Source organism: Pinus tabuliformis, chromosome 1_2 (genome assembly GCF_031772625.1).
Source record: "Pinus tabuliformis cultivar Carrire ecotype Pingquan chromosome 1_2, CPIR1, whole genome shotgun sequence".
NCBI lineage: Eukaryota > Viridiplantae > Streptophyta > Pinopsida > Pinales > Pinaceae > Pinus > Pinus tabuliformis.
The window spans coordinates 172,957,340-172,982,829 of NC_142298.1; positions in this window are offsets into that span (position 1 = coordinate 172,957,340).

Sequence of the window (25,490 nt, forward strand, 5' to 3'; positions counted from 1 at the left end):
AATGTATAAGGAGTTGGACACAGAGCTAACCAATAGGAGAATCAGATTCTCTGAAGAAAAGGATATCCTACGTTGGGGCTACAAACCACGTGGAACCTTCACCACACAAGAGGCGTACAACCTTATGATTAATACTCAGACTAACAAGGACCCTCTCTGGGACAAAGTGTGGTCTCCTAAAATCTAGCCCAAGATCTCCACATTTCTATGGCTGCTATGTCATAAAAGAATTATTACTTGGGACAAATTAAGAAAAAGAAAAATTCATGGCCCCTCAAGATGCCCCAACTGCAAGCTACAAGAGGAAACTATACAGCATCTCATGGACTCCTGTTATTTGGAAAACAAACTTTGGGAAAAAACAATTTTCAGATGTCAGAAAGATGGTAGAGTTAAAGAAGACATCGCTAAAACCATTCATCACTGGGCTAAAAACCCGTACAAAAGTCCCCTTCTTAACTCCTTATGGAGAATCATTCTAGGCCTTCGCATCTGGAAAATTTGGAAGGAAAGGAATCAACGTATCCTCAGGAATCAAACTACCCCCATATATATCATATGGAGCAATCTGTGCGGCAACCTTCAGGAAATCTAGCACTCCAAACTTGGAGAGATGATGACTTTCCCACCGATCCGCAAGAATGAACTATATGGACGAATTGGAACCTCAGGCTCATCCAGACTCAAGAGCACCCCAATAGATCCGTCCCTTCCCACCACTCTTCCAGCAAATGGTGCCCTCTGCCTCCAGGATTCACCCAATTAAACTTTGATGGCACTTCTAAAGGCAATCCAGGTCAGGCCGAACATGGAGGAATTTTCAGGGATCACTATGGCAATCCTTTGCTACTTTTCCTAGGCACATTAGGATGGGACACGAAGAAATCGTCTAAACTGGAGGGATTGTGGCAAGGTCTCAACCTTACTTAGTAGCGTGGCTACTTTCCCTTAATAATCGAAGGTGATTCATAAATCCTCATCAATATGGCCAATCAAATTATTCAAGGAACTCCAGTAAACAAGCTATCCTGTAGCTGGAGACTTTCATCTCATTTGCAACACATTTAGCATTGGCTTGCAACCAATAGAGAAATCACCTTCAAACACATCAAGAGAAATGACAACAAAGTGGTCGATCTCTTAGCCAATTTAGGGGTGGCAAGTGATCGAACTCTATACACAGGTTCGCTCGAAATTATAAAAGATGCCATACACCAATAGGAATACACCACACTGGTGCAAATTGATGCAGCACCCCTGGATGCGGGTGGCAGATGAAAATTCAATGCAGATACACTGCCGAACAAGCAAGTGGTCGAGCCACATGGTAATCTGCGCTTTCCCCTATGGAAATTTAAGGCAAGCCTCTGCCCCTCGACCGGCACCATTAACCCATTGTGTGGATGGAGACATCCCCTGCAAGAATAAAAATATGGAGCCAAGCCCTCTGGAATTCTCCATTCAGCCTCTGAGTTTCTCTTGCCACCCTGCCGCAACAGAGCCAAGCCTTTGCACAACAACGGGCAGGCGTTGCAGACTCCTTTGCTGTGTTGACCTGGGCAATGGTCACCACTTCTCTCAGTCCATTCATTTTGCCCTGCAAATTGAGGTCACACCCCTGTCTCTAGCCCTGACTTGATTCCCCCTGTTCTTCACAATTTCTCCTCTGCTGCTCTCACCCCGCTCCCAGCCACTTTAGCTCAACACTCGCTGCAGCATCCTATTTAGAGAAATACGCATTGACATCATCACATGCGATGCAGGCAAGGTGGTAGTCGTGGTAGTGCCATCTGCCCCCTTCATTGCCTCCCTCTGTTTCGACTTCTCCTTCGGCCTCCCCGCCCCCCAACCCTTGCTCTTCTTGCTTCCATGGCAGATATCTGGATACACATAGCGGCATAGGGTGAGCTCGCTCCTGTGAGGCTCGTCGGACTAATGGAGCCACCCAGCCTACCAATCTCACTACTACTACCTAGCATGCTCAATTTCATTTTCTTTGCTCCATGGACATACTACTAATCATTGCTACCATCTCGGTGGACTTTAGGGAGGTAGCTGGCTCATGCTCTGATCCAGACCACAGCCCTGAGATGAACCAGGTCCCTCCTTCGCATGTCAATGTTCAGGGGGAGCCGAGCTCTAGCCAACCGCAGAAAGTCATGGACCATCTGCTTAGCAGCAGATAGAAGACGTCGGGAGGCAACACCACCAAAAACGACAAAGGCATTCAGGTTGAAGACTGAGAGCCACGGGACACCACGGGTGGCAGGCAAGCAGTGGACATTGATTCAGGCGAATATGGCTGGTGTTTGGTCGTGGAAGAGAAGCCACCATCCTAAGACACCTAGCAGTTGCATGCCACATGTCACGTGTCAAGCTCGGGTTCTGAGTTCTGTTTTTTTCTTTTTATAGTGGTTATTTTTGGCCGGCTTTTTTGAATTTTATAGTGGTCAATTTTGGCAGCCTTTTTTGAATTTTACAGTCGTTTTACAGTGGTCAATTTTGGTAGTAAATATTGATCTTTAGAATTGTAGCCCTTGCGTGGTCAGAAGGAACCTATCTTTATCTCGTTCTCGAACTGGTTTCCCCATCTAGGGTAGTCTCAATTTTAAGTCTTTTTGTTTAAAATGGTCATATGGCTGACCTAGACCCATAGAGGCCGAAGCCTCACTGTATATTATGTTTTCATCAATAGATTTATTTTTACATAGAAAAAAAATGTATCAACCTCACAATTGTTAATCGTTTTCACAATGCTTTAATGTTAATTAGCATAATGTGTTACTCCCTATGTCCAAAGTTAGCATTGCATAAGATCACATCTTCGGCTTTCTATTGGGTCTAAATGGCATCTCTAAATATCATATAAAAAGCACAAAATTATGAACATAAATCAATGAAAGCTAATACAAATTGGAGATTCTCTTCAACCTCAATTGAAAATTGAGGTTGTACTTTGAAAGAAATCCTAAATCTGAAAGACAGTCAACACTCAAACGATCATGGTTTTTTCTATCCGCATAGCGAATGCTGCTCGCACAAGAATTTGTTAATAGTTGTATAGAGGTGCAATTCCTTTATAGGGTAGGGAGAGAGTTTATTTAGTTAATGCTCTAATTTTCAGTATTTCATTTTAAGCTCTTTTCCATCTATAAATTTTACAGATGTAGCTGTGTGGGAGAACAATTGCATAGAGCTAATTAATTAATCAAAGGTTGTGCTCTCATAATAAAATATCCACAAGCATTTGTTAATAGTTGCACAGAAGTGCAGTTGCATAAAGTTGTGGATATGTTCAGAATAAAGGATGTGCGAAGGACAAGGTATGTGCGGGAAAACGAGGGTCGAAATACAGATTTGAGGAAGAACTTTTCGTTGTGCATAAGGAAGAATATGTGAATGACAGGGTATGTGCGAGAGAACAAAAGTGCAGAAGTGAAACATATCTCTAATATGATTATTTTTTCATTTGCATAATGTAGCACAAGTAGAAATGGTAACCAAAGTGCCAGGAGTGCAAAGTGAGGAGCCAATACGTTAATAGACAAGGTAGCACAATCACAAGTTTACAACATGTCCTCAAATAGATCCTTATCTAGATAGACTTCTCTCTAGATTTTTAATCTCCCTAATGCCTTCATGCAATATTTAAGGCATACAAAATTTTACTTAAGCTAAAAGCTTAGTTAACAACCAAGGTGACAGTAATAAATGTAATGGAAACCGTATTCGAACACGAAGGAAATACTATAATTGGTATGGTAATGAAAATTGAATTGAAAGAAAGCACCCAATATTATCCCTGAATCACATGCTGATAGAAAAACCAATACGTGGACGACCATTTCGACTCATTAGGTATCAGAATGATATGATTGAAAATTATGCTAACAGGAATTGGTATCAATTTCAGAGGTAGCACGTGTATGCCATCCTTTTTGAGCTAAATTAAAAAATATTTCACTTACATTCCATACAAAAGTGTATTGATATGGATCTGAAAGTAATGATGAAGCCAATGTAATGATCGTATATTGAAAAGAGTGAATTCTGTGAATATGCTCGAGTTATAAAACACCAACCAATGGAGTGAATCCAACATAAGATCAAATAGATGAAATCAGATCAGGTGACCCAAAGAGAAAGGGCTGCTTTCGCTAAGGAGGATGGTTTACATGATAAGTCACATCTGCACCAGTTAAGTTTACCTAACAACAATTATGAAAAATCCCTATGATTATGGGAAGGCCTTTTTCGATTATACTGTTCTATGCCAAGAATATGGGAAAATGATGTGCTGTGAACACATCATAAATCGTTTTGGACAAAAAAATGAACACTTTGCTCAATTTTTTGTTAATGGTTATACCATATGCCCATATTCTCAGCACATAACATTATAATCAAGAAAATGAACAATTTGGTCAATGATCCATCTTATTTATTGAATGAATGCAAGTTTTATTAAATTGAAACTTTATTAGTAATTAATTGTTTCTAGTAAACTTGTTGTTGTAGTTTTAATGTTTATTAAAGTTCTTGATATTATAAATTAATGTTTCTTATTTAATGTTTATTAGAGTTTTTGTTCTTAGTTAAATTAATTTCATTTTTGTAGAATAAAGTTTCCTTTGTATTCTCGTTCTCACGCACATGCACCATACTCCGCACTAACCGAATAAATGTACCATAAAATTCGTACGTTTTTTTTTTTGTTTCTATTAAATTTTGACAATATAAACACACTAATGGTTATTGTGAAAGAGAAAAGTGATAATAAAGGAAAAACATGAGAAAAAATTCGCTGCTGGGAAATCTATTCAAAAAACCACAACACAGCAGATGAAACCCTAGTTTTGCACAAACCTCGTCACTCAAATAGCACTCAAATATGATATAGTCACTACCACAAACCCTATTTCTCTCACACAAACCCCATCCTCTGCACAATCTTTCATTGCACGTAGGAAAACACTGATCGAAAAAATAGAACCAAGACATTACAGACATGTTAACCATGGACCTTATTAACTAAATATTCAAAAGTTTTATATGCAAAATAGTTTAAAATTAATTTCTTCTGTATAAAATAAAGTTCCATCTACAGCCTCATTCTCTCGCACATTCCCCTTTCTCCGCATAGTAAAATCTCTACACAAGGAAAGCTTTGCACAAGGAAGCTCTGCACAACCTTACATACCCTGTCATCCCCACAAGGAAAGCTTCGCATAAGAAAGCTTTGCACAATGAATCATAATCACATATTAACATTGATAGCTTAACATTAATTTCATCCATGTCGAATGAAGTTCCCTATGCACCCCCGTTCTTTCGCACATATGTCGTCCCCTGCATAGTAAAATCTCCACATATGAAACATAATAATATTAATTTGAAATTTGTTCATAATTAAATTAATAAAGTTCCCTCTGCATCCTTGTTCTCTCGCACATACCCTGTCCTCCGCACATCCTTCATCCCACAAAGATTCATAGCTCTATGCAACTGCTCTTGGCAAAGATAAATATGTATAAAATAAATTTGAAATTAATTTCATCATTGCAAAATAATTTTACCTCTACACCCTATTCTCCTGCACATACTTTGTCCTCCGCATAGTAAAATATTTGCACAAGAAAAAATAATAATAATAATTGCATATTTGTTCAACATACCTACCCCCCCTGCCTTTGCAAAGGCCCTGCAAACACATCAATTCACACATCATAGGACATAGAAAAAACACACTATTAGAGCACTCACAAAATCACAACCCTACACAATTGCTCACTTGCACAACTAAATCTTTGAAAGTTTCAACTGCAAATGCATTCATCGGAGCAACAGTAATGTCCTATTGAACATGTTCATTGAATATCTCCTCCTCAATTTCTCTAGTTTCTGCCTGCAAATGCAAAGCTAAGGAAGATACTCTTCGTTAATACTAACAAAAGTAATTAGCCATTTGTTAATTTTCTCCGTAGTAAAGTTAGTTATATCATTGAACTCTGTTGTCTGTGATTGTTTCAGCTTCTCCAATTCAACAATCAACTTGTCATTTGAAATTAATCCAGACTCAAATGTAATGCACATACCATTTAAATCCCTCATTTTCCTGCAAATGCTCTTTCCTCCGCTCTGTAAAATCTCTGCACAATTTTTTTTTTTTTTTTTTATTTGTTCATTGCCCCCTCCCTTTCCCTGCCATGCCTTTGCAAAGCACCTACAAATGTGTTAATTCTAGCATCATTGGGCAGATAAATAACACATTGTCAGAGAACTCACAAAATCATAGCTCTACACAACTACTCTACCATAAAGATAAATCTGTAAAAGTTTCAACTGCAAACAAGTTTAAAATTAATTTTGTCACTACGCAATACAATTTCTTCTACACCCTGTTCTCCTGCACATACTCCGTCCATCGCATAGTTAAAACTCCGCATAATCAAACATAATAATATTCATTACAGAGTTGTTCAGCCTGCCACCCTACCCCCGCTTATGAAAGGGCCTACAACCACATCAATTCTAGCATCATTACATAGAGTGTCACTATCAAAGCACTAACCAATGTAATGACCACTCTCAATAATTCGATATTTGTTTAGCCTGCCTGAATTATGCAAATGGATTGAAATTGCGTCAATTCTAGCATCTTTGGGAAAAGAAGTAACATAACAGTGTCATTGTCAAAGCATTAACCAACATATTGGCCACTAACAAAATTATCCTTTTTTTAATGAATTGTCAAGCACTGACAAATACCGAAAATAAAATGCCCTCCAATAGGGGAATTATGTCCCATCATAGCTCACTTAGTCAATCAAAAATTAGAAGTAATATTGCCATTGCCTAAGATGGATCACATACTTCAGAGAGTAGTTGGAGCATCCCGCATGTAGCTACTCAATGGGTATTTGGGTTATAACCAAATTCTGGTCCATGAGGATGATAGAGACAAAACAACATTCACCACTCCGTGGGGAACTTTTCACTATGCAAAAATGCCTTTTGGATTGAAAAATGCAGGTGCAACCTTTCAACGGGCAATGGATATCGCATTTGCTAATGAAAAAGATGTTTTTCTAGTTGTTTATCTTGATGACTTGATAGTTTTCTCTAATTCAGATGAAGAGCACCTTTATCATTTGAAGATTGTATTTCAGCGGTGTAGGAAGTATGGTATATCTCTCAATCCAAAGAAAAGTCTATTTTCCATGGATGAAGGCAAGATTCTCTGTCATATTATATTGAAAGAGGGCATCCACATCGATCTAGGTTGGGTGGAAGCCATTCAAAAGATTGATTTTCCATGAAGTAAGAAGGAAATCCAATCATTCAATGGTAAGATGAATTTTTTACGTCGCTTTGTGCCCAATCTTGCAGAACATTTAAGGGAAATCACTAACGTGCTCAAAAAAGATAGTGTAGTGAGATGGACGGAGGAAGAAATTAAGTCTTTCAATTTGGTGAAATTGGCCCTTTCTTCAGCTCCAGTTTTGATCAGCCCATACTATACTCAGTATTTTATTTTATTTTCATTTGCCTTGGATCATACTATGGTAGCGGTCTTGATGCAGAAAAGAGACCAGCTCGAGAAACCAATTGCATTTTTCAGCAGAACCATACGAGATGCGGCACTAAGTACAATATTATTGAAAAACAGGCCCTTGCTTTGGTAAAGGCATTGAAAGACTTTCGGGTTTATATTTTACATTCTCACATCCTTGCTTATGTCCCTAACACTGCTGTTAAATATGTCTTAGTGCAAACAAATCCAGAGGGGAGAAGAGGAAAATGGATTGTTTCCTTGTTGGAATATGACGTGGAGATCAAACTGACAAAGCTCATCAAAGGACAGGGGTTGGATAAACTAATGGCTAAGTCAAATTTGCACGCCTTGGACATTAATCTCAGTGCTGCTATGTCCGAGGAAGATGAAGAGAGTTCGTCCGCTCAGGTATCAGAAATTTTTCTTCATTCTCCTTGGTATTCGGACATTGTTTATGTACTCCGAAATCTGTCATCACCACCTGGAATGGCTAAGAACAAAAGTAGGACACTAAAATTGAAGGCTGCCAAGTTTTGTATCATGAATAAAGCACTCTATTGGAAAGATCCCGGTGGTGCCTTGCTCAATTGTTTGGTTGAAGAAGAGGCAAAACAGGTTATGGAAGACTTTCACAAGGGAGATTGCGGAGGCTATCTTTTTTGGAAGACAACAGCCAATAAAATCTTGAGAGCGGGATATTATTGGCCAACTCTTTTTGCTGATGTGTACAAACAATAGTAAGCTGCCACGAATGTCAGATTTTTCAAGGTAGGAGGAAGTTGTAGCCTTTACCACTCAAGCCCATTGAAGTAAGTGCTCCATTTCAGCAGGGGGGTTTGGATTTCATTGGTGAGATCCATCCTTCTTCTTCAGTGCAACACAAATGGATCCTCACAGCGACGGATTATTTCACCAAATGGATTGAGGTGATTCCCACAAAGCAGGCCACTGATTCAGTAATCATTTCATTTCTTGAAACCAACATTTTGTCTCGTTTTGGCTGTCCAAATAAGCTTATCACTGACAATGCAGCAGCCTTTAAATCTAAAAGAATAATTGGATTTTTTCATAAATATCAAATCACTTTGGGGCACTCAACTCCTTATTACCCACAAGGCAATGGGTTGGCAGAATCCTCAAATAAATCTTTGGTCAACATTATCAAAAAGTTGCTGGAAACTAACAAGAAAAGTTGGCACAAAAAGCTGGTCAATGCACTTTGGGTAGACAGAGTAAGTCAAAAGAAATCTATAGGCATGTCTCCTTTCGAGCTTGTGTATGGTGTGGAAACAGTCTTCCTGACCTCTCTGGCAGTCCTGGTGGTTAAACTCCTACAAGAAGCAGGCAACGAAGATGATCATTTACAGTGGAGAATCAATCAAATGATTCATTTGCAGAAAACTAGAGAGGAGGTATTTCAAAACACTTTCAAGCTGCAAGAGAGAATCAATAAAATATATGATCGAAAGGCAAAGGCGGACAAGTTTCAAATATAAGACCTTATAGGATTGCTTCATATCGGGGCCAAAATGATTTCCTTTTACAAGAAATGAATGGCGAAGACTATCCTGGTGGGCCGGTCAACAGTCGGCTACTCAAGCGGTACTATTTGTGAAGTGTTTTTTGTTGTCATATATATCATTGTACATACCAATTTGTTTAAATTTCATTGCAAGTGTGTATTGCTTTCATTCTTTCAATTTGGGGCCCATGGTGGAGGCTATAAAACTAAGGTTTGATTTCAGTTTTGGTTTGGTTTGTTTGCGTCAGGTTTTTCAAGTCAATTTCAGTCTTGAAATTGAATCAGTTTTGAGTCAAATTTTAGTCCTGAAATTGAGTCAAGAGTTTGGTTTTGGTTTGTCGAAGTTGTTGAATCCATAGCCTAATGGACGAAGGCACTTCCTGCTTTCCCAGAGATCTGTAGTTCTTGGCACCTCCAAGGAGCTACCATCCCCATTGGAGCTAATGTTAGTGTCGATATCTTCATCCCTCCATCAGAGATCAAACTCTCTTGTTGCATTGCATTTTAGGTGTCCCGCTCAGTCAGCTACATTCCATTAGGAGCATGGATCATCTGACGGTAGTGGCTTGTTGTACATTTTCCCTCATGTCCTTTACCTGCTATCCCATCTCCATTTATCAAGATCATCTGCAGTCACCTTTTATCTTTAAATTTGCAAGAGTCATTTCTAGGGTTTCACTTTCATTAGGTCTAGGGTTTCATCAAAAAGGTCTTCAAAATGTCCAATAACAATCAGCAGGTGCATGACGAGGCTGAAGAAATTTCCAGTACCAATAAATTTCATAATCAATCGCTCAGAAATGTATTTTTCCTCCAGTACCAATAAATTTCATAATCAATCGCTCAGAAATGTATTTTTCCTCAAAACCCTGTTTTGTGGAAAAACAGAGTCTTTTATGTTTTTGTTGTATAAATTCATGTATTTTCAGTTCTCTTGTATATAAATCACTTCAGTGGCAACCCTGGTCACCTTGCCAAGATTTAGTAGCTCCATCCCTTGCAAGGCAAACAAAAAATCAAGTCATTCAGTTCATCAAAAGCATAAATAAAGTAAATTGCCCAAAAAACAGAGTTGAAAAAGTAAGTCACATTGCAAACATTATAAAAGTGGGTTTTATGAAGGAAAAATCAAAAGCTCTTGTATATAAATCATCTTTACATTTCAAAAAGCTCATTTTCATTCAAAGAACAAAGATTGAGCAAAGTGAAGGTCGTGTTGAACAAAGGAAGTGAGCTTGGAGAAAAACTATGCAAATTTGTGGGTGCGATGCACTGGGTGAGAGGCACGGCGCATACAAGTGGCGCAGTGCATTGGGCCACTCTCTACAGTGTTAAATTTATATTGGCACGACGCACACAGGAGGCGCAGTGCATTGGGTTTGTGGCACGACGCATATAGTTGCCAAGCCCGATTTCATCATAAACTCCCTCCAATTGCCAAAATTGCTCAAATCTTCTAGTGTGCAAGTAAGTCAAGCCCTTTTCCTTGCCAGTGAAAGAGTTTTTCTTAAAAATTTATGGTGGTTGTGTGAAAAAACTCAAACCCTACTTCCTTGCAATTTCTCAAAAAACCATTACCTAGGGTTTGCATTTGTCATTTTGCTGCCAAGTCCACTCCACCATTCCCTTACTCTTTGACTCCTCCATTTATTTTCCCAATTCATCCACTCATTCCCTAACTCTCATATTCCTAAAAAACAAATCATTCACCCCTATCCCCAATTCCCATTTTCCCAAATCCTAACTACAAAATCCCCAAACACTAATTGCTGCCCCTAAAGCTTACATATTATTCCCTAATCCCCTATTTCCCAAAAAACTTGTCATAATAGTCCCAAAACCCCTCATAGCCTCTCCCTCCATAGTCCCTTATACATTATTACCCTTGGTGGAAGAAAACTAAAAACACCATAAATCTCTACATACTCATCAAGAAAACTCACCTACTAGCAAACAGGAGTCTCATCCTTCATATGATCGAGATGAAGAGACACACAGTGACTCTCCTACAAAAATACATGCACCAAGGAGACCTCACAAGGTTGGAAAACATATAGGAGAGGAGCCTACTTCACTTGCTGAGCTACAGGCCTGCCCTCTTGCTATCACATGCTTCCAACACCAATCCTATTATGAGTTCTATGAGATGGTTGCTAGAGTCCAGTATCATCATGAGTTGGCCCGGTTGTTTGTGCTTCATCTACATAATGGCTAAACCACTCTAGCTGGTATGACATTCACCCTGACACCAGAGTCCATTGCTCTCCAACATTTTTCTATTTCTCTAGCAACTGACATTCCTAATGTTGGAGAGCAATGGAATAAAAGGTAGAAAATTGACAGGGAACATTATGAACCATACATCAAGCCCGGTTATTTGTACAACTTAGCAGAGTTTTTCCCTTTTGGTACCTGAAAAATTCATATGCTCCTTTGATGAAACTCATAATGAAGTATTTCAGCTGTGAGGGCCGGTTTTCTCGCCTATATGCCTATCATATCATATTGTTGATGCACTTTACCCGGGCGAGAATGATGAATCTCCCCTACTTTATGTGTCTAAATATTGAGAATATGACCACCCTAGTACAACAGAAGACTCCTCAGCAACAATTTAACAGTATATATATCATTTTGCTCTCATTAAAATTGTGGTCATGCATCAGCTTAGTTTGTAGGGCATCTCATGGGAGGACTTCATTTCTCATGAGTTCTTCACGATTCCTCAGGTACCTCCATAAACTTTTCATGAGACAGGTGGACCTTCACATCAGCAAGAGGGTCATGAGACACAGACCGCTAGTGTGCCGGTGTTTGTCACCTATCAAAAGGGCACCAGAAGGTTGTTTGTAGCAGCAAAGCGAGTATTATCTCCACCCGGGGTGGAAGGGGTCTCGCTTCCTTCATCAGCACATCAGGTTTAGGACAAGGGCAAGAGTCCATTACATGATGAGGGGCCTTCAGGTGAGCAAGAGACCGATTTCATTCTCATTGAGAATGATGACACTGATTTGGGCCCACAAAGCTCAAAGCTCAAAGAGGTCATCCAAGAGCAATAGGCAGACATCAATGCTTTGTCACTCAACTTAGAAAGAGCTAAGTGGATAATAAAGTACCTGGAGCAAAGAAACAAGCAGCTTGAGGATCAGCGAACGATTATGGACTTGCAAAACATATGAGAAACCCGCCAAGCTACCAAAAGGAGGAAGGTGAAGCTCACATCACTTGAGCAAGAAATCAATGCTCATTGGGAATCTTGCCTTGAGAGGGCTAATATCCAATAAGAAAGGTGTTGTTGGGAAAAGTATCCAATACAGAATGACCCTATCCCACTCTAAGGGTGATAGTACCTCAGCAACAACTGAATGCAAAGCTATTCAAGATTACTTCTTTATGAGATGAGAGAGAGAAGAGAAGGATGATCTACTAACCATTATCTTGCGCTAATAGTCGATCCAATCCTCACTCCTTGCTGCTTGCTCCTAGCTCCTTGCTCTTTCACCGGCCCAGCTACACAAAGATCCTGTAAAAGCACAAGAAAAGGAAACTACAAGAAGCATACATCCATAATCGATTCAAGGATTAGCATAAATCAAATATACAAGCATCAATTCACCATAGAGACACATGCATATAGAAGAACCTCAAATGCTTTATTAATAGAAGAAGCAAAGTTCTGAGAGAGTTACAACCATAATAGGCCCAATCCAGCAACACCTCCCAGCAGAAAGAAATCTCCTCTTCACCTCCTTCAAAGCAATCACCCAATAGTTCTATACACAAACCAACAGCACTTCCTTACTTGCACAAAATTCCAACCTCCTCAGACCTCATGAGAGAGCTCTATATATAGGAGATTTGGAGAAAGGATGAGTCAGCTTGAGACTGACATGAAGCTGACTAGTGTCCTCTCCCACTTTAGTTAATCTTCAGTTCTTGAGTCCACTTGGAGATTCTTGCTTCCACTTGGAGATCAAGACCCTCTTACTCATCACAAGGCAAATTCCTTGACCCAAGTGTCAGTTTGGAAGCTTCCTGGGCAATTGACACCTTGCAGAATGACTGTGCCACTTGGCCAATCTCGCCCAGCGCAGGTAGCCTTCATTAGATTTGACATTCAGGGTAGGTACAGAGTGGAGCAGTTGAAATTCAGCGCAGATGCTCAGTGGAGCAGCTGACATGATCCAGAAATAGCTTGTTTTTGAGTGTTTTCAGGTGGAGAACCGATTTTCAGTGCTGTGGTTTGCTGACCTTGTTCCTCTAGGGGTAGGAACAACATGTTTAGGGACTTTGGATCCCTTAGATTATTGACATTTCATGCTTCATGCTGTAAGGCACAAAAATGTCTATAACAAAAGGTTGTTAGAGAAGGCCAATAGGGAGAAGACATTGTTGAGGCATATGGCCTATCATTACATGGCGAGAAACAAAGTGAGCAAGGCAAGAATCAGAAACTTGAAGAAGGCATTGAGGAGGCGAGAGGAGAAAGATAAACTTCAGATATTGGCTGAGGCTTCTTTCTCCCAACACAGCACTTGATGGAGAAGACTTAGCCCAAATTTGAAAGCATTTGGGACACTTTTTGCATTTTTGAAATTTTTGGGCTAAAACACAAAATTTTTGCCCTATGCACCACGCCACCTAGCGCTCACTTTTGATGGAGGCCTCCAAATGAGAAAAACTCAGAATTTTTGGATTTGGCATGAAGAAATATGCTTGCCTACCAACGGCCAAGAAATTTTGATAGGTTTTGGGCCCCCAAAAAGGTCATAAACGCCCAAAAAATGACCTTACTGCCCCTATTTTGACACACAGGAAGCAATGTTGGGAGAACTCAGTTTTGGAAGGGAAAATAGAGGCCAAATTGAAAAATTCCAATTGTTCTAGAAAGTAGATAGGCAGACCTTTCTAACAAGCACACTTGGAGAAGATTTGGACACCGGAAAGGTCTCCAAAAGTGGCTGCAAACAGGTGCTATGCATAGGGAAATCAGCATGACACATTGGGTAAATTTTGCTCAGTTTGACCAAGAATACTTTGTTTTTCACCTAGCTTCTTGATAGTTTGACTTTTCTCCTTATTAATGTCAAAATTATGATGTAATTTAATGTAAATTGATATATCTTGATGTAATTATGTCAAATTTTCACTCATGGAGATAGATTCATTTATCAAAACGTAGTTTGCAACTAAATGAATCAGTTCCTTAGTTTCTAGAGGCAAGTTGTTCCATTGCCTAATTTCTAGTTCTAAGTTTAGAATTAATTGGAACAGCTCCTAAAATTATGAGATAGGCCCCTAGATGCTAGGATGAGTTATGGTTTGTTTATATCTTGTGATTTTTCAGTCATTAGCATGGTTGGACTTTTGAGAAAGCTTGGAGCTTCATTGTATAGTCATATCAGCAGTTTTGGCTAAGGAATAGACCAGGGTTTGCAGCACTCTTTGGGATTCATGTGGCATCTTGTTTTGGTATTGTACTTTCTTCTATAATTATGAGTTCACTTATGTTTATGTATGCCATTAATCTATCTTGATTTTTCTTAACTAAAACAAACAAGGATATAGGTCGAATCCATTGAAATTGTAGTGCTCTACCTAGGGTTTGCTTAGTTATTGATGTTTTTAGCTGTTTGAAGAGGATCCCTGAAGTTTTCTTGCTCTCTTCAACTCCTCACCTGTCTAAATCTCTCCATTTCATTCAATTTTAAGTGCCAAATCAGTGGCCTACCTTGCCCCATAGAGATCTCTGCAAAACTGAGCCTCATTCCCCAGACCCAAACCTGCCTTTCCATCTGAGCCAACAAAAGATCATTATATTCAATCAAACTCTTTTGCACATATACCTAGCCTAAGATCAGTATTCACATCAGTCATCTTAAGCCTCATCGATCATATTTTATTGAGATTGACCAGGAGAGAGCCCTCTCCCCGACATGGTAGAGCTAGCTACTAGGTTAAGCGTGGTTTGATGTTGTCCTAGATCCTACCTTTCTAGCCTGAGGTAAATTTAGGCTCTAACTGTTCTTACCTTCCAATAAACGAAGCTGGTCCCATCATAGATGGGTGGCTTGATGGATGCCTCCCTTTCGTAGTTGCTCATGATGATAGATCTTCCTTCAAGCGATCAAGCTTCTTCTGAAGGACCTGCTCTGATTCAAATTGTTGGAAATAATACTGAGAGGGGGCGTGAATCAGTATTATCAAGTCAAATAATTTTTCATGTTCAAACTTAGATATATGCTACTTCAAATATGGAAACCATCATACACACGCAACTCCGTCTACAAAAACTAACGTATATTCAGTAAACTTAAGATTTAATTAATCCATTTGATCTTTAATCAGTGCAGTAGAACTCCATTAACCATAAGAACAGTAAATAGGTGCAGTAAACAGAAAAAATCATCACACATATGAACACAATATATAAGATGGAAACCTAATGTGGGTGAAAACCACCTTCTTCAATGCTTCTCTATCTTCTTGCAAATAAGAAACTTATTTTTACAATATTTTTTTACTGGTTCAATCTTATACCAGTACGCAAGCTTCTACCTACAGAAGGCTACAACCTTCTCTCGTTCTCCAGCTTCTCCTGGAAGGGAGCTACAACCCCCTTAGCTCTTGTACGTAGGTGCTGACCTACAAAAGGCTACAACCTTCTCTTTCTTCCACGGACCACGTTTCATAAATTTCTAGACTAGATCCATAAGTAACATCAATCAAACATCAAATATATCTACATCAACCAATTCTCTTTGCACCAACCAAAACTGAATCAAACAAACACTTCTCTAAATGCTGTAACCAGAATACAATAATAAAAACCAGACACCAATCCTGAACCCAGAATACTTCAGCAATAAACAGAAGTAGCTAAAACATATTTCATGAGATGTACGCTACTTCAAGATGAAGAACCTACATGCATATGCTTATGTATTAAGGCAAACCAACGTATATGCTATTTTGGATCATTGACCTAGCATTTATATGCACCTTTGATGTGCCGAACCTGCGCACAAATCTATAAAAGACAATTTTCCCTTTTCAAATATTTAGACATGAGTTATACCTATATTATCAGATTTATAGATCAAGTCATGTGCCAAATATAACAAATCAAAATCACACAAAGATACTACAATTCAAGCCTTAAAATCTTGACCCATCAATAGAACTTATCCTTCTTCTAGCGCTCAGGTTCCTCCTTGGTTTAGATCCAGCTATGCACCATAACCCAATGACCAGTATTCTAGATCTTTCTCTTCATAAGATATTCAATCCTTGAGTGAATGCCTTTGCCTAATGATCTCCTTCCCCTTTTATAGTCTTAGGCCTTACTCAATACCATGGTCTAAAACCACTTAGAACCAATACTTGGGACCCAATACCTGGGTTCAACACTTCGGACGGAATACCATGGTCCAAAAACCATAGGTCCAAATACCAGGGACTAGATACCATGGACTAAAAACAAGTTTTCCCACATGTACGTGCTTTTCCTTGCATGAAAGTGCGTGCATATGCACACGCACCTTTTGAGCGTTGATCTTGTGATTATATGCGCCTTGGTTAAGCGGAACCTGTGTATATCTCTTTTTCCTTTATTCTGAGAGCCTGAACTGTGATTTGTCATCTGAGTGAATTGCCATCAAGGACAACACCTGTGTCATAGTGCCAAACCTGTGTCATAATGCCAACATGTGGGGATGGGGCTATGGGAGTGCTAGTGATAGGTGGAGATGAGGATCCAACATGAGGGAAATACGAGGGAGAGGGTGTTTGTAAAGAGGGGGTGGTATGCTTGGTGGAAATTCAATATGAAGGTATCTAGCCAAGCATTTGAATGAGGAGAAGGAATGAATTTGGTGGGAAGAGAGCTTAGCTATCCAACCAAAGGATTTCAGCTTCTCCTGGGCTCTCTCTTTGAGTTGGTGAGTGAGGAGGTTCCAAAGAACCCAAAGCATCGAAATACCTCTCCTAGTCTCTACCTCCTCCATGGAAAGAACCTCTCTCTTGATTGACTCTGGAATGCCATAATAAAACATAAAAATAATAGTGGTTTCATCAAAGGTGGTGAGGAGATGCCCATGGCCCTTGCCTTTGCCAAAATGATGACCTTTCCCCTGTCACAGTTCATTATTTGGTGGTAGCAGGGCAACATTGTAGAGCTGGATTCGAAGGAGACGAAGGGAGCACTGGAGAAAATAACCAAAGGGAGAATCATGTCTGGAGAATAGAATGTCCATGGTATTTTTCATTTTAATACAAGAGCGCGTGAGCATGGGAATCTGGTACAGGGACTGCAAGTTCCATCTAGGTGAATTAAAATCCATGAATGCCACTTAGTGAAGGAGACATGCAAGGTGGTAGTCGCTGACAGTGAACTTGGGGAGTCGTGCTAGTTGTCCCATGAGCACCTAGATCCGGGGAACGTAAAGACAATTTCATTATAAATTTACAAACTTGAAATTTTTGTTTCTTTCTTACAACGAGGACATGCATATAGAGTTAAATATTAAGAAGTAATATTATGTTGATGATTTAAGAATAATGAGGAAGATCTACTACCAATATTGATAAACTATTTTGGTTATTTTGAGTTGGTTTCAATAATAACGTAGGCATGGTTTTATCAATTGTCATGAGATGTAAGCATATAGAGTTAGATATTAAGAAGTGATATTATGTTGATGAATTGAGGATAATAAGAATGATCTACTATTAACATTGATAAATTATTTTGGCTATTTTGAATTGGATATATATATATATAGATATAGATAGATAGATACTCATTTTTTTTAATTAAGAAGGTTCATATTTGATACGCTTTTTGAATTTAAACCAAAATAAAAAATTACAAGGAGGTTTATTTGTGATTTTATATAGAAAATGTCCTTGTATTTACAACATTTTGACTTCATGAAATACCATTAAACTATGTGAATGCCAAGAAAAACTTCAAGAGTATATAAACTATCGAGGGATGTTTCCACATTCAAGTTAGGTAAAACACTAGGAGGGGAACAAACTGAGTTTGTTGAAGATGCAGTGGACATTATGGACATGGTTGGGTGAACTTAATTTTGTTGTATATCTTCTAAATGACTTCTCATGTTGTAAATTTCATTTGGTTTCCTCTGAATTAACAATAGATTCTCTATTACCATGTCCATGGTTGTTGCTATTTGGGTCGCTAGTTTATTAGTTGAATACTTAAGAACCAATAGCTACTCCTGGAGCTCTATTATGTGGATGCCAAATGTCGACTCATTCCTCCTGTTTTTTCCTACTCAAGCTAGCATGTGTCACCATTGATTGAATCCTTTGTCTCCCACCAAATCCTCTATGAAAACTCCATCCAAATACCTTTTCTTATAGCAATGTCTATGTTTTTCTTTTACATATGCCGAACCTAGGGTGCAAAAATGATATTAATAAGGATGAATTATCAAAGAGAGGTTCCCAAACATGAATATGTATTAAATTCCCTGTCTTTCCATGTGAAACATGACTTAAAAATCAACAGACCCAAATGATTGTTGAGAAATCTGTAACTAGGTTCAATCTTTATAATATGAAATGTACTTTTGATTCTTGTATATTGAAAAAAAAAAGAAAATTTATTATTATTAGTATTATTTAGTATGGGTTTCATGTTCAAGGTATTTTATTTTATAGGTCAAGCACCCATTGTGTGCTTCTAGGATTTGTCCTAGTTCAAGAATTCAAAAGAGTCATTGTCATAAGTTGAACACCCCATCAGACACATTTTAACTTGTAAATAAAATTATTTTTGTCATTAAAAGTGTCAAAATACCCTTCAAGACCAAGTTAGCCTGGTCACTGACAAGTCAACCTAAATTAAGGAGCTATGTCCACATTGAGAAGCCTATATAAAGGATGAAACTCAATCTCCTTTAATGACATTCATCACTCACTTAATCAAGTGAAGGAGGGAGAAGAAGAAGGAAGCAAAGAAGGAAGAGGATGGAGAACACTTGTATTTGGGCTATTTCTCTCTCACACATGCGAAGGAAGCCTAGGGTTTCTGTAGTTGGTTTAGGGTTTTCTTCTACAGGTTTGATCTTGAAGAAGGAAGGGAAAGGAGCTCAACGAAGATCACAATAAGCCATCCTTAGGCTCCAGAAGGAAGAGAAATTCAATGAAAGGTATGAGGAAGTCTTGGGAGGCCAAATGAAGCTCACACATGTGGCAGTAGTAATTGTAGGAGGGCCGAAAATTTCAGACCTGCAGTAGAGGTTGAAATTCTATAGCTAGAGGTCAACGTTGTGCTATTGGAAGAGATTTGACTGGGTTTGACTTGGAAAAAGGAAGATCATCACCTGGAAGGGTTAGATTTGGTCTTGAATGGCATTGGCCTTGGTTTAGAGGCCTTGGAAATTGTTAATTGAAGAATCTATAAGAAGGGAAGAGATTTGTGGGGTTTCCTCTCAAGTGGAGAGGTTTTGGCCTTGGCTTGCAACCCATATTCTGTGTTATTTTTCTTATTGTTTTGGTATCTTTTTTATGATACACAAACATAATAATAAGTAAATAAACTAAATAAGTAAGAAAAGTAAAAAGCTATCACAAACAATTATCAATAAAAGAGAAATCACCCTAATCATTGCCCTATAGATTTATCAATAATGAACACTCGTTGACTTCCCAAATAACTTATGATTATGAGGTGAAAACTCCTTCACTTATAGAGTTTTCAACTCCAAATCCCCCAAGCCTATGTTAATTTCTAGTTTTCATCAATTTTCCAAATGTATTGTCCCATATGGATCAAAAAAGTCACCACAGAGGTATTAATGAGATTAAGTTAGAGGGAATTTAGTCCATGTATCCATATCATTACTAATGCCACTATAGAATATAAAAATTGGGAGATTACTAACTCCATGTGCCCTATTGCTTGAGCTAAGGGATCAATTGGACTTGGGTGGAACCACTCACCCACAATGTTCCAGGGGGTGAAAAATTATTTAGTTTGCTAGCACATCTACTAATGAGTTTATATTTCATAAAACATGCACGAATTTTTATTAAAAAATAAAGGATAGGATTAATTTGATCCTATTGTATATTTTTGTAGATTTATGTCTAAAGGGAGAGTGTCGAGGTATAGGCACCTTATGATGTTATTAGAGTGACCATCTATGACTCTCTTGTGAATTAAAAATTCCTTGGCTAAATTAATGCCTCACAACAAAGCATACAACTATGCTTAATTGTTTGAATCTTTCCATAGGCTCCATGAATATGACATTTAGATTTTCCTCTAGAGCTAAATAGCATCCCCATAACCCCCAACCCCAATCCCTTATGTGAATATTTATTTCTCACTCTTTTTCGGAAGATTTATATATAACTTTACAACAAACCATTATAGGAATTCTATAATGGGTGTGAAAGGGTACATGTGTAGGAAAAGTGTTGTAGGAAATGGATATCTATGTAAGAATTGTGTAGAAGCAAGCATGTGTGTGTTTGTACGGAACTGAGAATGTGTGCAAAAGAGGAAGTGTTGTGTGGGACAAGGATAGGTGGAGGTTAGGGATGCACGCAGTTAGAGTGTAAGCACTAAATATAATTTATAAGATGTCCCTCTTCCAAAAATATTACCATGTTTGATGGAACAAAGGGCATGTGCACAACTAAAGTCTACTTTTTGGCCTTAACCTTTAAAACTGTGACTTTACAGAAGTTCCATGGTGCAATGGGAAAGTTTTTAGTAACTAACATGCACAATTGTTGTTTGGAAAACTACAAAAATCTTGTACATGACTTCAAATTTTGCATTATCAAATACCTTTTCTTCACTTGCTTTCTATTTACTGCATAGTGCTCTCTTACTGTTAAGGAGTAAATCCTTATATATAGTCCCACGATAGGATAAGAAACATATTGTTAAATGACATATAAATCTGTTTCTTTTGATTCCTACTTGTCTGCGATTGTCGACAATTTTAAACATTGAATTATGAGTTTGTCTCAGGGAATGGCTTCCATGGTGACATTGTGTTAGAAGTGTCAGGCACATTTAATTTCTACCTTTCGACGTTAACCTTTAAAATTACACCTTTACATAAGTCATGTCACGTGAACATAGAAAAGCACAATTGAAAAAAATAAATTGTGTGTAGTAGGTGTACGAAGGATGTGTTGTCGGCAATGGACATATATGCAAGAAGTCAACGGATATGAGAATGCGTGCGGCTATGCGAAATTGAAAATGTATGCAGAAGACAAAGGGTTGTGTAGAACAAGGATGTGCAGAGGATAGGGATGTGCAAAGTAATCTGAACTATGTGCGGAGGTCAGGTGTGTCCGTAGATAAAAGGGTAAGCATCATTTGACTCTTGCCCCAACATTGCAGAAGAATGAAGTCACAATATTTTATATTTTAGTTTAATGCATGCAAGGAAAACATAGAAGAAAAAATAGTAAATTCGCTTTAAATTCACAAATTATTTAATTCGAAGAATTTGTTAAGTTTTTTATACTCCACTTAGAAATACTTTCAATGTTATTTATGTAAAAATTAAGTGTAAATCAATAATAACCCTTAATGTCTATAGGTCTATGTTATAAATATTATTGCTTAAAAAATCCTACTAACTCAAACTAGTGGAAGTAAGGTATGTGTGGAAAAAGGCATGTGCAGAGGTAGAAGGGCAATTTCCACTGGTCCGCACAAGGTGCAATCAAATTCCAAATATTTAATTTATAATCATGTTGACAAAGAGACCCAACTATTTAGACTTGTGTGTAAATGTTAAATAATGAAATTGTGATAAATAAATTAAGAACACGTGATGTAAACAACTTGAACCTTCAACAATTATGCATAAAATAACTTGAACAGTAAACAATAAAATCTAGGTCCATTCTATATTCATTAACACAAACTGAGACAACAACCATTAGAGTCGTAGAGGAAGGAACTCAAACTAGATTTAAAATCAATATTATACATGGAACACACATACGAGACTCAAAAATATTGTCAAATATTTATATTCATATTGATTAACAAAAAAATTATATATAATATACAAGTTGAGAGGATTTCTTGGAAAAAGCATGGTCAATCAATGCTTCTATGCACTGTCATAGGATTGAGGGCCATCTAATATTTCATAGAAAATGTTATATCAGAATTCTTCACATCATTCATGAGAAGACACAAAATGTACAAAATAGACCAAACTATACTGCAACAAAGTAGTCAAGAATGTCAATTTTTTTTATGTCAATGATATTGTCCATTGAAATTGTAATGGTTACAGTTATTGAGAATCCATGTAACAGGAGGATAATATCTAAGATTTTTTGTTTGTATTCTGCAAAGGATATATGCAAAAATTTTGGGAATAACTATTCAATACGATCCTTTGGAAATTCGCAATCTACCTTGCCATCTGCATCCTTGATTGTACACTACATTTTATGTTCATAAGAAAATAACCTTATGTCATGACAATTTGTGCAATAAATCTTGTTATTTGTTGCACACTCCATTGTTTAATAATTTGTTCATAGTCGTTGCAAAATGGCTTGTATGGTTGGAAAAACATATCAGATGGTTTAAGGATTCCAATAATCTACAATAATTTGTTTCTTGATACACATACCTTTTTGTTAAATTTGTGGTACATAAATAATGTAAGAAAAAGAAAAAAGAGCAAGGGAAGCATCAAATAATTGCCAAAAAAAGAATAGAAGAAAGATTATAAAAAGTTAAGATGCAATTGGAAACTTGCATACACAATTGTTTTTGTGAAACTCTATAAATAAGATTTAAACTTATAAAAAGTCAAGATGCAATTGAGTACTCTCCTGAAAATTTGTTTTTGTGAGAGCCTATAAATAATATTTTGTTGATTCAACATTATGTTGATTGACGAAACTTGATATACATGTATGTATGCTATGTGATCCTTTGGGGCCACTTTGAACCATGTTTTTGAGTAGTAGTGTGATTGTCTTTCTGCTGCTTGTATCTTTTTGTAGTTTAGTAAATTTTTGTCTATATTGTTTGATCAAATGCATGTGGTAGAAATTGAAGTGAAAAATTCAATTAGCTGTAACAAAGAGGGCATGAAAATATGGATTATTTTAGCATCAAGTGCAAAAAAAAAGGGAAGAACATACAAGAAAAAAGAAAAGAATAACAAGGCACAAACACTTTATAAAATGTCATGGCACTATCATTGTTTCTTTCACCATTTTTTACATGTATTTCAAACTAAATATTGTTTTGTTGGCATCTTGTAACAAGTGCAATGAAGCTACTAATTAAATAGTTGTATTAGCTTCTAAAATAGTATCAATTGTAGTATCTGGAGTAAGATGATGTTTATAACATAGGATCGTCATTGTCTCAACAACAAACTTTGGAGGTAATGAGATGTAGTCACTAACGTCACCCATTTTATATTTGTTTTTTTTTATGATGTTAAATCCCATCATATGAACACTTCTCCCAACAGAGGGTAACATCAAAAAATGACCGTGTTTGACTTGAGCCTTTGGTGGTGAGAAAGATACTGAAATAGAAGCAGGACCACATAACACAAACACATCTCCTTCAAAAATATTTGTTGAGTTTCCCATGCAAATGTCAATTATGGACAATGGGACTACATTTTCTTTTGCTTGGTTGTGAAAAGAAAATACATTTCTCTTAGTGGTTTGTATATTTTTTCTATTTTAAAAACACTAAAATAGCAAAAGAAAATTAAAAAATTAATTAATGTGCAAATGCAAAGATTGTGTTGTGCTCTTGATTGTGGAAGAAGAAAGAGCAATTTTTTTGTTCATATGACTCGATTCATTATCGCATATTCCACTATCTATTTTGTGGGCTGAAATCTTTCCCATTGTTATACCTATAGGAACACAATCTTCAAACAAATACATTGTATATCAACTATTGAAAAATATATACTGAAACCTAGATGTTTTAAACATTGATTGTGTAACTTAAACATATCTCAACAATCTATTTAAGTAATGCATATGTAGTCTTCAAAACATGTTGTAATTCTATTTATATACCTACCAAAGAGGAATAATTGTTCAAATTTACTTATTTGAATTTAAAAAAGGCACACAATGCAAGACTATTGAACTACATATTAGAACATGGCTTCTGTGAATGCTTTCTTTTGAAAATACACATTGAAAGACTAAACTCTATAATTCAAATGACTATAAATCCAATGTTTGATTAAAAATTGATTCAAAATCTATGCAAACAGTTTCTTTTCTTAGCATTTCCTAAATTGAATCAAAGTAATTAAAGGTTTCAAATGTTACAACTATCAAATAATATTGAGGCATAGAAATGAACTAGTTGAAGAAGATCACAAATTACGAACAATAGTAGGTGTATGATGAAATAACTATATACGAGTTTTAAAGAAAAAACATTGTTCAAGTCAAAATATGTCTTACAATGTTCCTATAATAGATATTTGATTTCATGTTACAAAGGTTAATGTTGTTACTATTGCATATGATAAAGTATCAAGTCCTAAACAAGAAAAGAAATAATGACAGGAAAAAAACAATACCTAGAACAAGCGAAGTGATTTTCTATTGCCATGTTTAGTTTTTTTTTTTATTCAAAGAAGAAGAAAAACAGGTATAATATTGCAACACCTTGTTGCAAAGTTCAATTTAGGAACAACTAAGTAACATGAATTGCATCATGATCACTCCAATATGCATCAAACAAACCAACTTGACAACAAATAGAGTCAAGTTTTGTCGAAATATGGCCCATTTGAGATTCTGAGTTTGGAGTATGATTGTATGTCAATTCATGCAATTGAATCAATTTCATATATTCAATTCATTCCTTTTTTATTTGGCTTTATGAAAGCATGTCAACATTGAAACCACCAATAAAAATCAAGATACAATCAACATGAAGAATGTGTAATTTGGCTAGTGATCTTGTTTCAATGATTATAAAGACAAGATTAAAAGAAGCAATATATGTTCATAATGCAAATTGGTCGTATTACATAGATCTATGACATTACAAGCTCAAATTTTGCATTGCAAATTTTTTTAGTTTCAAATATGTTTATGTGTTTCTTTTATGTAAGTAAGAACCCCATTGACAAAGTATGATGAATTCATATTGAATTCAAGAAACTTTTGTTCCCTATATAGGCAAACTATGCATGTCTCTTGCAAGAAAATAACCATATTGTTCATAATGTCTTCATCTTGTTGAACGTCATCAAGATGCGCACACAAGCTACATGTTTTCAGGGAGACCAATGTAAGTACATTGGTATCTACAAAATAGTTACGAACAAGATCAAAGTTCCATTATGCAATTTCAATCAAGTTTTTCATTTATGTGTCTATTTTTTT